Source organism: Neophocaena asiaeorientalis, unplaced genomic scaffold, assembly GCF_003031525.2.
Source record: "Neophocaena asiaeorientalis asiaeorientalis breed wild unplaced genomic scaffold, Neophocaena_asiaeorientalis_V1.1 scaffold141, whole genome shotgun sequence".
Taxonomy (NCBI): Eukaryota; Metazoa; Chordata; class Mammalia; order Artiodactyla; family Phocoenidae; genus Neophocaena; species Neophocaena asiaeorientalis.
This window is the reverse complement of record NW_020174267.1, coordinates 2,225,746-2,239,497: the sequence shown is the minus strand read 5'-3', so window position 1 is coordinate 2,239,497 and position 13,752 is coordinate 2,225,746. Positions and strand designations below refer to the sequence as shown.

Here is a 13,752-nt window from a genome sequence, read left to right as displayed (position 1 = left end):
TGAATATAGAAAGAGACAAAGACAAGTTAGGAGACACAGAGGAGAGAGGGAGAAAGTCTGACATGTCTAATCAGTTATGGGATAAGAGTAGAGAAAGAGAGAGGGAATCAGGTTGAGGTAATGCTTGAAGATATACGGCTTAGCGTTTTCCAGATAATGAAAGAGACCAATTAGGAGATTTAGAAAGCCCAGCAAATCCTAAGCAAAATAAATTTAAAAAAAGAAAAGAAATCTACGCCTAGACACAACACAATAAAATTGCAGAACAACAAAGAAGATCTTAAAAGCAGCTTGAAAGAAAATACAGATTATTTACAAGGGAAGGACCAAGAGTCGGCTTCTCGACAGCAGTGATACAAACCAGGAAACAGTGAAATATAAGCAGCAACGTACTCAGAGAAACTAACCGTCCATATTCTAGGATGATGTATTGAGCACAAATGTCTCCCAAGAATGAGGGCAAACAAAGACATTTTCAAATAAAACCCCCCAGTAAAGTGAATCCTCTAGTATGCATTCCAGACCAAGGAAAGTGATTCCTGATGGCTGGTTTGATGCAAGAAGGAATGATAACGAAAGAAAGCAGTAAAATGTGGTTAATTCTATATACAAAGTTCCAGTACAAAATCATCACCACCATCATCATCATCTAAAATCTTGTAAGATTAAACAAATTATAAGATAGAACTAAATTATCCAATAATAATAGCATATGATCTGAGGGGACAATTATCAGAGTTGAGGTGTTCTGAGGTCCCTGTATTGTTCCAGAGAAGGGTAAGTAATTTTTTTTTTTTTTTTTTTTTTCTGTACGTGGGCCTCTCACTGCTGTGGCCTCTCCCGTTGCGGAGCGCAGGCTCCGGACGCGCAGGCTCAGCGGCCATGGCTCACGGGCCCAGCCGCTCCGCGGCACGTGGGATCTTCCTGGACCGGGGTACGAACCCGCGTCCCCTGCATCGGCAGGCGGACTCTCAACCACTGCGCCACCAGGGAAGCCCGGGTAAATATATTGATTGATTGATTAAGCTCAGACTGTGTTAAGTCAGGACACATGCTAAAATTTCAAGAGTAACCATTTTATTGGTAACCATTCTCTTCAAGAGTAACCATTTTTCTAATTGAATTAAAAAAAAGTATTTAGATTCCAAACACTAAAAGAAAAAAAGTGGAATGAGACAAAAATCCTCAATCAGTCCACAAGAAAGAAGCAAAAATAAGTCTGGAATGGATGCGACAAATAGAAATCACAAAACAAGATGGAAGAAATAAACTCAACCATCTTAGTTTTTCTAGTGCATTTAAATGAACTAAATGCACCAATTAAAGTATGAATATTGCGAGTTTGGATTTAAATATAAAACCAGCCATGTGATGGTTACAAGAGCCATATCTAAAACATAAGGGTTCAGAAAGGTTGAAAGTGAAAATGTGGAAAGAGATATGTCAGTCAAATACTAGTAAAAGAAAAAATCTGGTGTATCTATGTTATTATCAGAAAGAAATCGACTGGGACTTCCCTGGTGGTCCAGTGGTTAAGACTTCGCCTTCCAATGCAGGGAATGCAGGTTCCATCCCTGGTCAGGGAGCTAAGATCGCACAGGTCTCATGGCCAAAAAACCAAAACATAAAACAGAAGCAATATTGTAACAAATTCAATGGTCCACATCAAAAAAAAAAAAAAAAAGAAAGAAAGAAAGAAATAGACTTTAAGGCAAACAACTACTACTACTAGAGAAGGGGGATCCCTATATAATGATGACAAGGTCCATTTGCATAGAAGCTAAACTTGTAACTATAAATACAGACACAAAATAGAACTACAAGGAAAAACAGATCAATCTTCCTGCCTAGTGAAATAACTCTCCCAGTAACTGATAGAGCAAACCTACCAAAAAAAAAGAAAAAAATCAGTAAAAATATGTAAGATTTGAAGACTGTTCTGAAAAGAGTCCTCTTATCCCATCGTCCCCTTCTCCTCCTCCAGGAGGCCCGGGGCAGTGGCTCTTCTCTGTGGGAGGTAAAGTTTAGGATGGGACATGATGAGAGGGACTGAGGGAGCCCTGGAAATTGGTGCTTGCACTTGGTCCACCACTGGGTGCCTCTGAATTTTAAAAAGTAGCGATGAATCACAGAAGTTTATTTAAAAGTATCATGCTTCAGCTACAATTTGATAAATCACTGTAACAAATCTCTGGGTGGTTCACCTATTATTCCTGGGCACAAGGAGTGTACTGTTATTAAAAAATAAACACCCACACTCACCTACTCACCCCCACACACAGTCCTTCCTTGTCGCACCACGCTCAGAGTTATGCAAATCAGCGTCTTCAACAAATATTCCAATAAAGGGGGATGAGAGGGATAAATTGGGAGATTGGAATTGACATATACACCCTACTGTATATAAAATAGATAACTAATAAGGACCTACTGTATAGCACAGGACATTCTTCTCAATACTCTGTAATGACCTATATGGGAAAAGAATCTAAAAAGAGCGGATATATGTATATGTATAACTGATTTACTTTGCTGTACAGCAGAAACTAACACAACATTCTAAATCAACTATACTCCAAAAAAAAAAAAAAATTAAATAAAAAATATTCCTAGGGACTTACTTAACTTCTAACTCTCCAAAGTCATGGAGAAAGAAAATTTTTTTTAATGAAAATAGTGTAAAGAGATTGTATTTTATTTATTTTTAAAGAGAGGATAAAGGTTGACAAGAGAGGATGAAGTTTCTTTCACTTGAGCCCTCACCATTAAAATCCTAATGAAATACTTCTTGTTCCTTGAAGACTACTGTATAAAGAAAATTTGATTTTCCTGAGTAACTGGAAACATTTTCATGAGGACATGTCTCACACTAAAGATCGCCCCTGGGTTTTTCGATTTTACGTGAGGAGATAAATTAAGGCAGTTTGCTACCTTTCTGTTTTCTTCCCAGAGCCGGTCTAGCTGCTTCGTGTTTACCCCTTTTCTCTAGCACTCAAGTTGCTGCAAAGAACGAACAAAGGAAACGCTAGGCTTTTTCAAGTGCAGGGATGAGTGTTCTTCATTGCAATGAATTCAGGCTGCTTTGGAGAGTTTTCTTAGGTTCAAATCCCTTAGAATAAAACTTAACCAAGTCATTGTTTTCCTTTCCTGCCTCATTACACATAAATAATTTATGAATTTATATTGTAATTTTTCTACCAGCTGAATCAGAGCTCTACGATTTTGAAAATAATTCCACGCAGAAGCCAATGGCACACACATTCCTGAGACTTTCATTGCAATCGGTAAATTCGCTGTTGCTGTCAGCCTGTGCACTTTCCCTGATTAACCTGCGAAAAGTGTTCTCCGTCACGAATGCTATTCAGAAATAAACAGATATTGTAAAAGGAGACAAAGGCAGGTTCCGGAACTCGAATTCTTGGTGATCTTAAATGATGATGTATGAAAGGAAGAAAGAGGGGGAACAATTTGATTTGCTCCAACTAGGTTGACCCAGAAAAGAGAAGAGCAGAAAAATTGCTTTGCCTAAGCACACATGACATCAAGTCAGACAAGAGCAGCCCTTTACGACATCCAGTATCGAAGGTTCCTTTAAAAAATACACAGTCTGGATCTGAAAGACATTTAAATGACGGTAATAAAAAAGTCTTTGCTCATTCTGTTTTCCTATTGCTCTTTTTCTCCTACTCATTGGCAACAGCTTCTACATCCTCCTTTGAGATACTGTCTTGGTGGGCTGCTGGGGTGGGACTCCTTCGCTCTGGTTGAATGATGATTGAACTTGAAGTTCAGGTAGGAGAAATAGCCATCCGATGCTAAAAATCAACCTGACTTATAAAGCGATGCTGGTTTCCTAGGGCAATGTAGACACGCCCTTTGTAACAAGGATTTAGAATTCCCTTAGATTTCTACAAACTTTTAAATGCAATCTTCACCTGACCATGGTCTGATTTAAATGAGAGCTAGCTTGATCTGCCATCGCCCAAAGTGTTGTGAGCTCTTTGATTATGTTCTAGCCACTTATACTTGGCCCATATTACAGCACAGTAAATATATGTTGAATGAATGAAGAATTTCTCTTTTTTTTTCATGAAAGGTTTGTCTCAGAGAGTAATGAATAGATTTTTATCGATTTAAAAATCTTGCCTTGGTCATCTGTACTTGGGGTTGATAATATTTCTGCTCACAAACGTGTCCATTTGCTGTCTGTGTGAGACACAGAGGGACATACGTCCCTGCCTCCTGGACAGTAGGCTTGGTCATGTGACCTGCTTTGGTCAACCAGATGGAGACACTGTGCTGTGTCCCTTCCAGGTGGAGACTCACGGTCTCTCTTTCCCCTGCTGCTGTAACAGGCAAAGCTCCAGATAATGGCTGACTGTCACCCTGCGTCCTGGAGTGAGGGTGACGACCATGTGTAGCTGACCCGCAGCCAACCGAACGGCGGGCACTTGCTACGAACAAGAAATAAACCTGTGTTTTTGTGAGCCATTTTGGGGGTTGTTTGTAGTTGCTTCGGTGCCTGGCTTGGCCCCTCCAGATCAACAGAATATTGGAAAAGCTTCTAAAGATATTACACAAACCCAACTTCCAAAAAATTATTTGTTAGCCAGCAATATAGCGGTCCTGTTACAGCAGCTGGTTCGTTCATTTACTGTCAACTTGTCTTTTTTTGTTTGTTTGTTTTAATAGCTTGGCCAGTCTTTTAGATGCAAGAAAATACCCATGAAGTCAGAGCCTTTGACAATAATAACCGTGAATGAGCTTAAGTAATAAAATTATTGTGTATTGAAGATATGTTTCTATCTACCTTCAGCATTTATGAAGGGAAGTCAATTTTCACTCAAACAGGTTTCTTTTCATCTGGTTTTCTCTACAATGTTTATGCCTGAGGTTTATCGCTAGCAGTAAAGAGTGTCCAAGTATGTTATGGGAATAGCCAAATTCCCAGTGCTTTAAAATGTATTCCATGGGCCCCAGAGTCAGTTAAAAGCTGATTGATTATACAGCAAATACATCAAAACTGGTATTTATGAAAAATCCCATTTCTTCAGCTCTATTTCTCATAAGCGTGAACGTCACATCTGGGAGTTGTGGAGTTATGGTGCAAATATCTCAGACAGCTATGAGAAAAACTGACTGCAGCTTTTCCATAAGCTGCTCAATAATTTAATGAAAGATCTATGTCCACTGATACCTCTCATGAACACATATTTTAAATGGTATGATTAGGGCAGTTTAGTATGGCTTGTGTATTCAGGCTTTCATAATCAGGTCACCGAAAACACACATTACACAGATGAATAAGGACAAGTAACGGGAATGAGTGCACAGATGAACTTTTGCATCCGATCAGTTCAGATCTGGCAATGTTTTTCTTTAATTTGTTTAAGGTATGGGCAAAGACTTCTGGCTTAAGAAAGGAGAACAAGCTATCGGATATGGCCTAGCTCAAAGATGCTACATTTGTTTAATGTTTTCAATGTGCATACTTGGTCAATGATGATTCATTTGTTAACATACCTTCCAAATATTCTTTTTTTATATACATCTTTATTGGAATATAATTGCTTCACAATGCTGTGTTAGTTTCTGTTGTACAACAAAGTGAATCAACCATATGCAGACATATATCCCCATATCCCCTCCTTCTGGCGTCTCCCTCCCACCCTCCCTATCCCACCCCTCTAGGTCATCGCAAAGCACTGAGCTGATTTCCCTGTGCTATGCGGCTGCTTCCCACTAGCCATCCACTTTACATTTGGTAGTGTATATATGTCCATGCCACTCTCTCACTTTGCCCCAGCTTACCCTTTTCCCCCACCCCGTGTCCTCAAGTCCATTCTCTATGCCTGCATCTTTATTCCTGCCCTGCCACTAGGTTCATCAGTACCATTTTTTTTAGATTCCATATATATGTGTTAGCATATGGTATTTGTTTTTCTCTTTCTGACTTACTTCACTGTGTATGACAGACTCTAGGTCCATCCACCTCACTACAAATAACTCAATTTCATTTCTTTTTATGGCTGAGTAATATTCCATTGTATATATGTGCCACATCTTCTTTATCCATTCATCTGTCGATGGACACTTAGGTTGCTTCCATGTCCTGGCTATTGTAACCCTCAGAATGGGAGAAGATATTTGCAAATGAAACAATGGACAAAGGATTAATCTCCAAAATATACAAACAGCTCATGGAGCTCAATATCAAAAAAAACAAACAACCCGATTGAAAAATGGGCAAAAGACCTAAACAGACATTTCACCAAAGAAGACAAACAGATGGCCAAGAGGCACATGAAAAGATGCTCAACATCACTAATTATTAGAGAAATGCAAATCAAAACTACAATGAGGTATCACCTCACACCGGTCAGAATGGCCATTGTCAAAAAATCTAGAAACAGTAAATGCTAGAGAGGGTGTGGTGAGAAGGGAACCCTCCTGCACTGTTGGTGGGAATGTAAATTGATACAGTATGGACGTTCCTTAAAAAACGAAAAATAGAACTTCCATATGACCCAGCAATCCCACTACTGGGCATATACCCTGAGAAAGCCATAATTCAAAAAGAGTCATGGACCAAAATGTTCATTGCAGCCTTCCACATATTCTTTATTGGTGTAGTTTATCTCAGATTGCAAAATCAAATTCCTACTTCCTGTAGGCTAACGTTTTATGGGGCTCTATATGAGATACTATTCCCTGGAGGAAACACGGTGTATCTAACTGGTTTGATAAACAATGTTTTTTTGCAAACAGTAACTCTTGCCTTTTTGATGATGCTAGCACTAACAACACGTGATGATGGAGAATGTACATGCTAGTTAGTTTTATTAAGTGCTACTCAAGAGAGGAGAACTCAATAAATACACGATTGATTGATACCCATAGAATGCATCGTTTTGGGTTTAGCTGAAGTCAGGAATTCTGACAGAAATTTTCATGTCTGAAGGGGAAAATAAGCATATCAACATACCATAAAATAGACGTAAAATCTGTACAGCCATATCTGGGGTCTGAAAGTGTAACATTTTATTTTTGTGACCTAGAGGTCAGCAAAGCTCTTGCTTAAATGTTTCTGAGGACAAAGGAGAGTTTAAAAATAGAGTTGAAAATGGTTTTGCTGGTAAAATTCGCCCCCAAATGATTTCAGACCACTTATACCTAAAGCAAGCTGTGCAAAAGTTTTCCCCCTTTAAAATGTGTGGCATGACTTTATTTCATTGCTGGAATCCACGTGAGTCTCTGAACATGTCTTGAAGCAGTGGAGCGGAATGGGCTTCAGCATCTCCCAAGGAGTAATGCAGCCAGTGGGGTATATGTTACTCCCCGAGGTATACGACCGCTGCAATTAAACACTGGTTTGCCTGAGTTGAAAGAAAGGTCTGTGCTTCTTCTGATTTCACTGTGCTTCCACGTTCCTGAAAGAACAGCTTCCCAAGGATGTAAAAAGAGTTCACTGTCCACTGGGTGTGAGCTGAAAATTCCACATAAGGGGCAGGCATTCCATTTAGGTTTCCAACAGTGCATATCATTGAATTAGATTCGTGCCTCCTCCAAGCCCATGGAATAAGCGGAATATCCTGGAGATAAGCCATCGTTTTACATGGGTGTCTTAACGACATTCCCCACTTGGGCTTCATCAACCACAAGCCTCCCAAAGAAGCCTGTGCTGGGAGGCTGCCTCTGCCACCACACGCTGTCGGTGATGCCCAGAGGAGGGCAGACACTGAGACCAAATAACTTGGGTGGCTTGGTTTTAACGCTTTGTATTTTCTCCCTGCTTTGAAAGCTCGCTGTATTTTGCTGCTGTTATTGCCAAGGGTTCATTGAAAATGACACTAGGGCGTCTCAGTGGGGTTTTGCAGCAAATAGATAAAGCAAGTTCAGGCAGGACTGGGCAGTTCCAAATCTGAAGTGGATGGAGCAGTAGCTGTTTGTTTGCTGGGGTGAATGGGGCATAATTTATTCAGCAGCAGCAGAGGCTGAAAGCCAATCTGGCCTTGACCCATTTATCTTTAGAAAACTAATTAAAGAGCAGAATCTGGTTTACTGTCGTTACGGAGGCTTTAGTTTCTCCTGTTCAGGCCAAGCAAAGACTCAGAGGTGTGTGTGTGTGTGTGTGTGTGTGTGTGTGTGTGTGTGTGTGTGTGTCTGTCTGTGTGTGTCTGTGTTGAGGTGGAAAATGGAAAATATCAGTGTCACCTAAAGACAGTGGCTGAGGCTCTAGATAATAAAGCAGTTTCTTAACCACAGCCTGACATCCTTTTGAAATGCAAACTAGTGGATTTAGCCGGATGCAGAATCCTTTGAGGTGACAGTGAAATGCCACGGCAATTTAAAATGAACAACAGACAGTTTCCCGCATCCTTACAACTAAGACTTCCTAAATCATACCAAATGGTCCCAAAGAGGCATGGAAGAACACTTTTAAGACCAGCATTTTACTCTGAAACTGGGATTAACCATCAGGCAGGAAACGGTGCCAGGATGTGAGTTGCTTTGTCCATTTCGTTTCCGAACAATAAGATAAAGTGTATAGCTTGATGATATTTTACAAGTACTTACATTTATACATATTAATATTCACAACATATTTGCCACCAGTGGCACACCAGTACATTTCAGAAATTGCATTGTGTTTTTGCAAGAACCATATCCAATAATAAACGTCTGATCTTGGGGTCCCAGCTGGAGAAGCTTCTAGGAGACAAGCGGGGAAGTCCAGCACACGTGGGGAGTGGGTGGGGATCATATTATGCTTTACATTCTTTCCAGTATGTTCTAGGACATCATTCTTTTTTGGGGAAACTACAAGGGTCATAATAACCATCAGACAAGGAGATTGGACTAGTTTAACTGCTGGAAAATCTGGAGGTATCAAGAGAATGTTGGAGAGGGCAAGCACACACTGTCAACTGGAGCTAGTCAAGTTGTATCAGTTGGTCCAAACTAATAGAACCCTGACTTGTCCCACCACTGATGCTTCCTTCTCCCACTTTCCATTTAGCACCAGGAGACCTTGAGCTATCTGCCTTCCCTGTTCCTTCCTCAAGATCTTCCCTTCCAGAGTACTCCTGTTTCAGATATACCTCTTAACTTTCTTACCTTATCCAAACTGCCCTGGGCTCAGAGAGCTGGAATGATAAATAGGGATACCACTCAGAGGACATTTTCTTTTAAACAAATGAATATTAAAGGAGGAGAATTAGACATAGTGTTGCCACTGCCTAAATTTAAGGCCAGGCAGACATGTAGCACCATGATGTCATAGGTGTGCTACATGAATAAATGAGCGCATCAGGTGAGAGGCATCTTCTCTTCTGGGTCCATGATGCTATGGAGGGTTCAGCTCTTTATGAAGTGGTAGTACCAGCACAGAGTGGTATTATGAAAATCACTGGATAACTTAACTGTCATGTAGTTTATTACAGTTAATATGTAAGTTAAAGTCAGGTAGGATAACCTGGGTGTGCCTATCCTCATCCCCAGAACAAACCGCTTCGTAGTAAAAAATATCCAATGCTTTCTCCTAATGCTCTAAAAGATATCAGTAAATTCAAGTAGGAAAACAAAGAGTAAACAAGCTATACCACAAACTATTTCTAACCCCCCTAAATTCTCTATGTCCCAGCTAGTGGAAAAATTAGCTCCTTAGGCATGAGAGCTGCTGTTGGTTTGTTGTCATTATTAGGGAGGTAATTATTCTCTCAGCACAGAAGAAGAAAGCCAATATGTTCTATCAGGGAAGAGCAAGTTTTTCAGGCAGACTATACATAGTCTGAACATTGGGGTAGAATTCAAATCAGCCACCAGATGAGCTAGTCTTACACAAAGCTGAGATTGAAAACCTTGCCATTGAGAAAGAATACCAGACGGTTGTCAACCGCAAACCCCAAGCTGAGAGGACATTCTTAAACCTGCTGGTCACGTACGCTGTTCAATGTTCTCTCTCTAGACAATCTGGAAGGAGGAAGTGGAGGTGGGATTTCTCAGAAACTCTCCGGAATGACCATACAAAGACAAATGGGGATGAGAAGAAGAAGAAGACCAAAGCTTACACTATGTTGCATTGTCCTCCACACAATCCTCTGGGAAGCAAGAGGAAAACAAATTCAAAGGGAAAAGAAAGAGAGATTATTCTACACATAATAGCAGAGCACAGGTATAACGTTTAGCGTTGCAGACTGGCGTTCCACCCATCCCCACCCCCGACTCCCTCAGAATGAGCAGTAGAATATTTGAGGGTCTGCACACACATGGTGTGATGTTGAATACTTACTGGAGATTCGTGGGTCTAACTCATTGCCAACTTGATGAATTAACTTCCAAGTCTAGGGTTTTTTTTAACCTACTTTAAGAACATATATTTCTCTAATACACATAATTTACAGTATATTTTTGCTCTAACGAATCAGCAGGAGTAAAATAACAGACACTCCCTGCCCACGTGTGTCCAGGAGCTGTATAGCATGTTGTGTTGTAATATTCTGAGCTGTACAACTGACCAACAGGGTGGTATGCTCAGATCTTAAAATCAAGCTACTTTGTGTTGATTTATTTTTACACACTATACTCTCCGTGAAGTTCTAGTGGAATTTTCTTTAAAGAAATCACTGTTTCACACCACATTATTTAAGAGAATTCACAGGGTATAAATTTAAGAAAAAAGGAAGAGAACCAATCTCTTCCTGATTTCAAATAACCACCTCTAGTCTATTTAATCGAAAATCAGTAACAGTGGGCTGGGACAGGAGGACTGCTAGGGTGAGTGTTGGTGACAGGAAGAGACGGATGATGATGGGACCAGTTTGTGAACCAAGTTAGTTAATGGCATTTGTTCATTTCTTGAACAAACCATGGCTGCTGGCAGGAAGGACTTCAGTATTCTCTGAGGAGTCAGCTTTCCGTCAGAAGCGGAATTTATACAAGTATATTCATTCATTATTGGATAATAAAAATAACTTTAGGGTAGTATGTCTGAAAGCTACACCTAAACTGTTTTTTATGCCCATATAACTTTGAAGGAACACATGGAATGTTTCCTAGTGATATAAAGGAATTGACAACTTCCTTATAAATGTAGTAAGAGGTTAAATGATGGAACTGATAGATTTTTAAGAGAGAGTTTTGTTTTGTTTTCAATTACTTTATATAAGTTTTAGCAGTGGCTTACCTAGTTTGCGCTTAGGAGATTTATTTCTAAAACAAACCCCATAACTACCACTTCACATAAAAATTTGCTTTATAATAGCTGGTATAAGAGCATTTACCAACAGATCCCAAAGTTAATGCCACAGGTACTAATTTTAAATGGTAGTAAGAAGCAACTCTCCGAGAGCTTTGTAGCTAAGATTTTTTTTTGGCAAAAGGGGTGGGGTGATTGGGATTGTCTTTGGGATGCTATCTTTTGAAGCATTTTCTCTGCTGAAACACTGAGAGAAATTAAAGGGAGTCTTTTCCAATTATCATTCTTTTCTGGGACACATGCTTCTTATAAATATTCAGGAAACATCTTTTCAGGGGAAAATTAAAACAGGAGTAGGTACCCTGAGACTTGTTCATAAACTTTCCAAATAAGCAGTGATATATGGCAGACCCATCAGGACCTATCACCTCTGCGTGTATCTTGAAGATGATTTTATCTGACTGTTGCACAGCACTGTCTGGCCAAGGTAACTGCTCCAACCTTTCCACTACTCAGAACTATATTGAACCTGCAAAGGGACGAAAGATTTGGGGGAACAAACGGCCGCAAAATGGAGATTCTGATGTTAGCTTCGGGATTAGCTTGTGTGTCTCAAGAATAACCCTGTATAGCTCCTTTTTACGTGGAAACAGTCCCTTGGTCTCAGGGGCTGGGAAAGTAGCTCCAGGTAGGTTTATGACTGGCTGTGAATCACAAATCGCTAATTCTTACAATTTGGGAAGGAATCAGAATTTAACTGAATAAAAAATTAACAAAACTGCCATTCTCCCTTATAGAGCCTGAAGCCACACCTACGAGGAAGTAGGTACCATATGCTGTCAGAGAATATTTTGGAATAAAATTGGCTTATTGATTGAAATTCTTCTGCACTCACTCTGGTCCTTATGTACCTTGAGTTTGGTCCTTTTCTCGTGATCATATGATTAACCATTACTAATTCTTTTAAAAAATGATTAAATGTATCTTGGGTGTGCGTAAAATAGAAGATCCTAAATCACTTTCCTATTTGCCAAGATTCCTCAAGACCCTTATATTTGGGGCACTTTGAGGATGACCAATGAAGTTCCTTCATAAAAGATTCAAATCCTGATTTTCATATCTACTAGATTTTAAACATCCTGTGAAATTCTCAAAGTGTTGATGTTTAATTCAAGCTGTACTGAATTGTATAAATACCGTTGCCTTGAGAAAAGTATTTTTCTTGTTCTACTTCCGCTGTTTGAGTGTGTGTGTGTGTGTGTGTGTGTGTGTGTGTGTGTGTGTGTGTGTGTGTGTGTGTGTTTCTCCTGGTAGGAAAGAATACTGTGCTTCTGTTCCAAAGGCAAAAAAATTAATTAGTAGTCATAGATGTCATTATAGTGTTCAGGATCAATGCAGTTTTAACTAAGTGGATAATATACTCCATTTGTTTCCCAGTTTTATTTTCCTGAGGTAGGAACATTTAACCTGAGATCTAGCCTCTTAACTGATACAGGACTGCTATCTGCATGCAATGGTTGTACAGCAGGTCTCTAAAACTTATTCATCTTGCATTGTGCCCGGTTCTGATATGAGAGTTCATAAAAATTCTGAAAAGCCTGAATTGTTTCATTAACTAAGTTAGAGCCAACTGAAAGAGGAAAAGCAAAAAAACAAAAACCAAAGGGGCGAGAGAGACGGAGGTCAAACCCCTACTCACAAATTGTGCTCTGGTTAAAAGGATCTTGACATACAAAGGAATTTGTAAAATAAAAATCCAAACAGTGGAATCTAATGAAACCACCATTTCTTTACAACTGGCTGGTTGTTTGGTGGAATCTAATTGTTTGTTTAAAAGAAAAAAGGTGACTAATTTTAAACTTTTCCTGAAATTGTGAATAGAGAATAGATATAACTAAGGTAAAGTACAAGGTTGAAGCAATTACCCAAATGATTCCTTTTTCAAAACCTACACCGAAGAGGGGGTTTTATTTGCTAATGAACAGTAATAAATTTATAACAATTTAGCGGTTAATGACTCCACTTACCCCTTCACTTTGACACTTCATGGATAGGTCCTTGTGTTGTAAGCACATTTGATTTTTATAGAGAGAAATGCTGAGATGTACTTAGTATGAGGCCAAATGCTACCAATTTAATCTTATAAGTTCTATACTATAGAAGGATATTAGCTAAAATGATACAGTCATTTATAACAGTGACTAATAAAAGTATTTTCATAACCAGAAACCCTTGAGATCTGAGTTTATATGACATAATCAGATGTGGTTCAAGTGTTTTATGACCTTAAGGCTTTTATTTGTTAATTTTACATCAAGATAATTGGCGAAGCAACATTAACGGCGCTAACGATTACAGGTATATAAATTGTTTATAGTGCTATAAATTGTATTGAAAACGATTGGGCAGTATTTCTTTGAAATTATGAGCTTTTCATTTTTTATAGCAAAATTTGATGTTTGAAACACATTAAAAATTGTGTTTACTATATTTATGGTTGTAATCTCCAAGTAAATTGCTTCAATGATAGATGTTTGGTCCCCTGACACACGTTT

General features: G+C 39.2%; 1 protein-coding gene across 1 annotated transcript in view; it reads right to left on the bottom strand.

Moving 5' to 3' along the window:
* Positions 1-13,752, bottom strand: part of GPC6 (glypican 6) — a 1,061,298-nt gene that overhangs the window by 77,165 nt on the left and 970,381 nt on the right. The gene's annotated exons all lie outside the window — the stretch shown is intronic.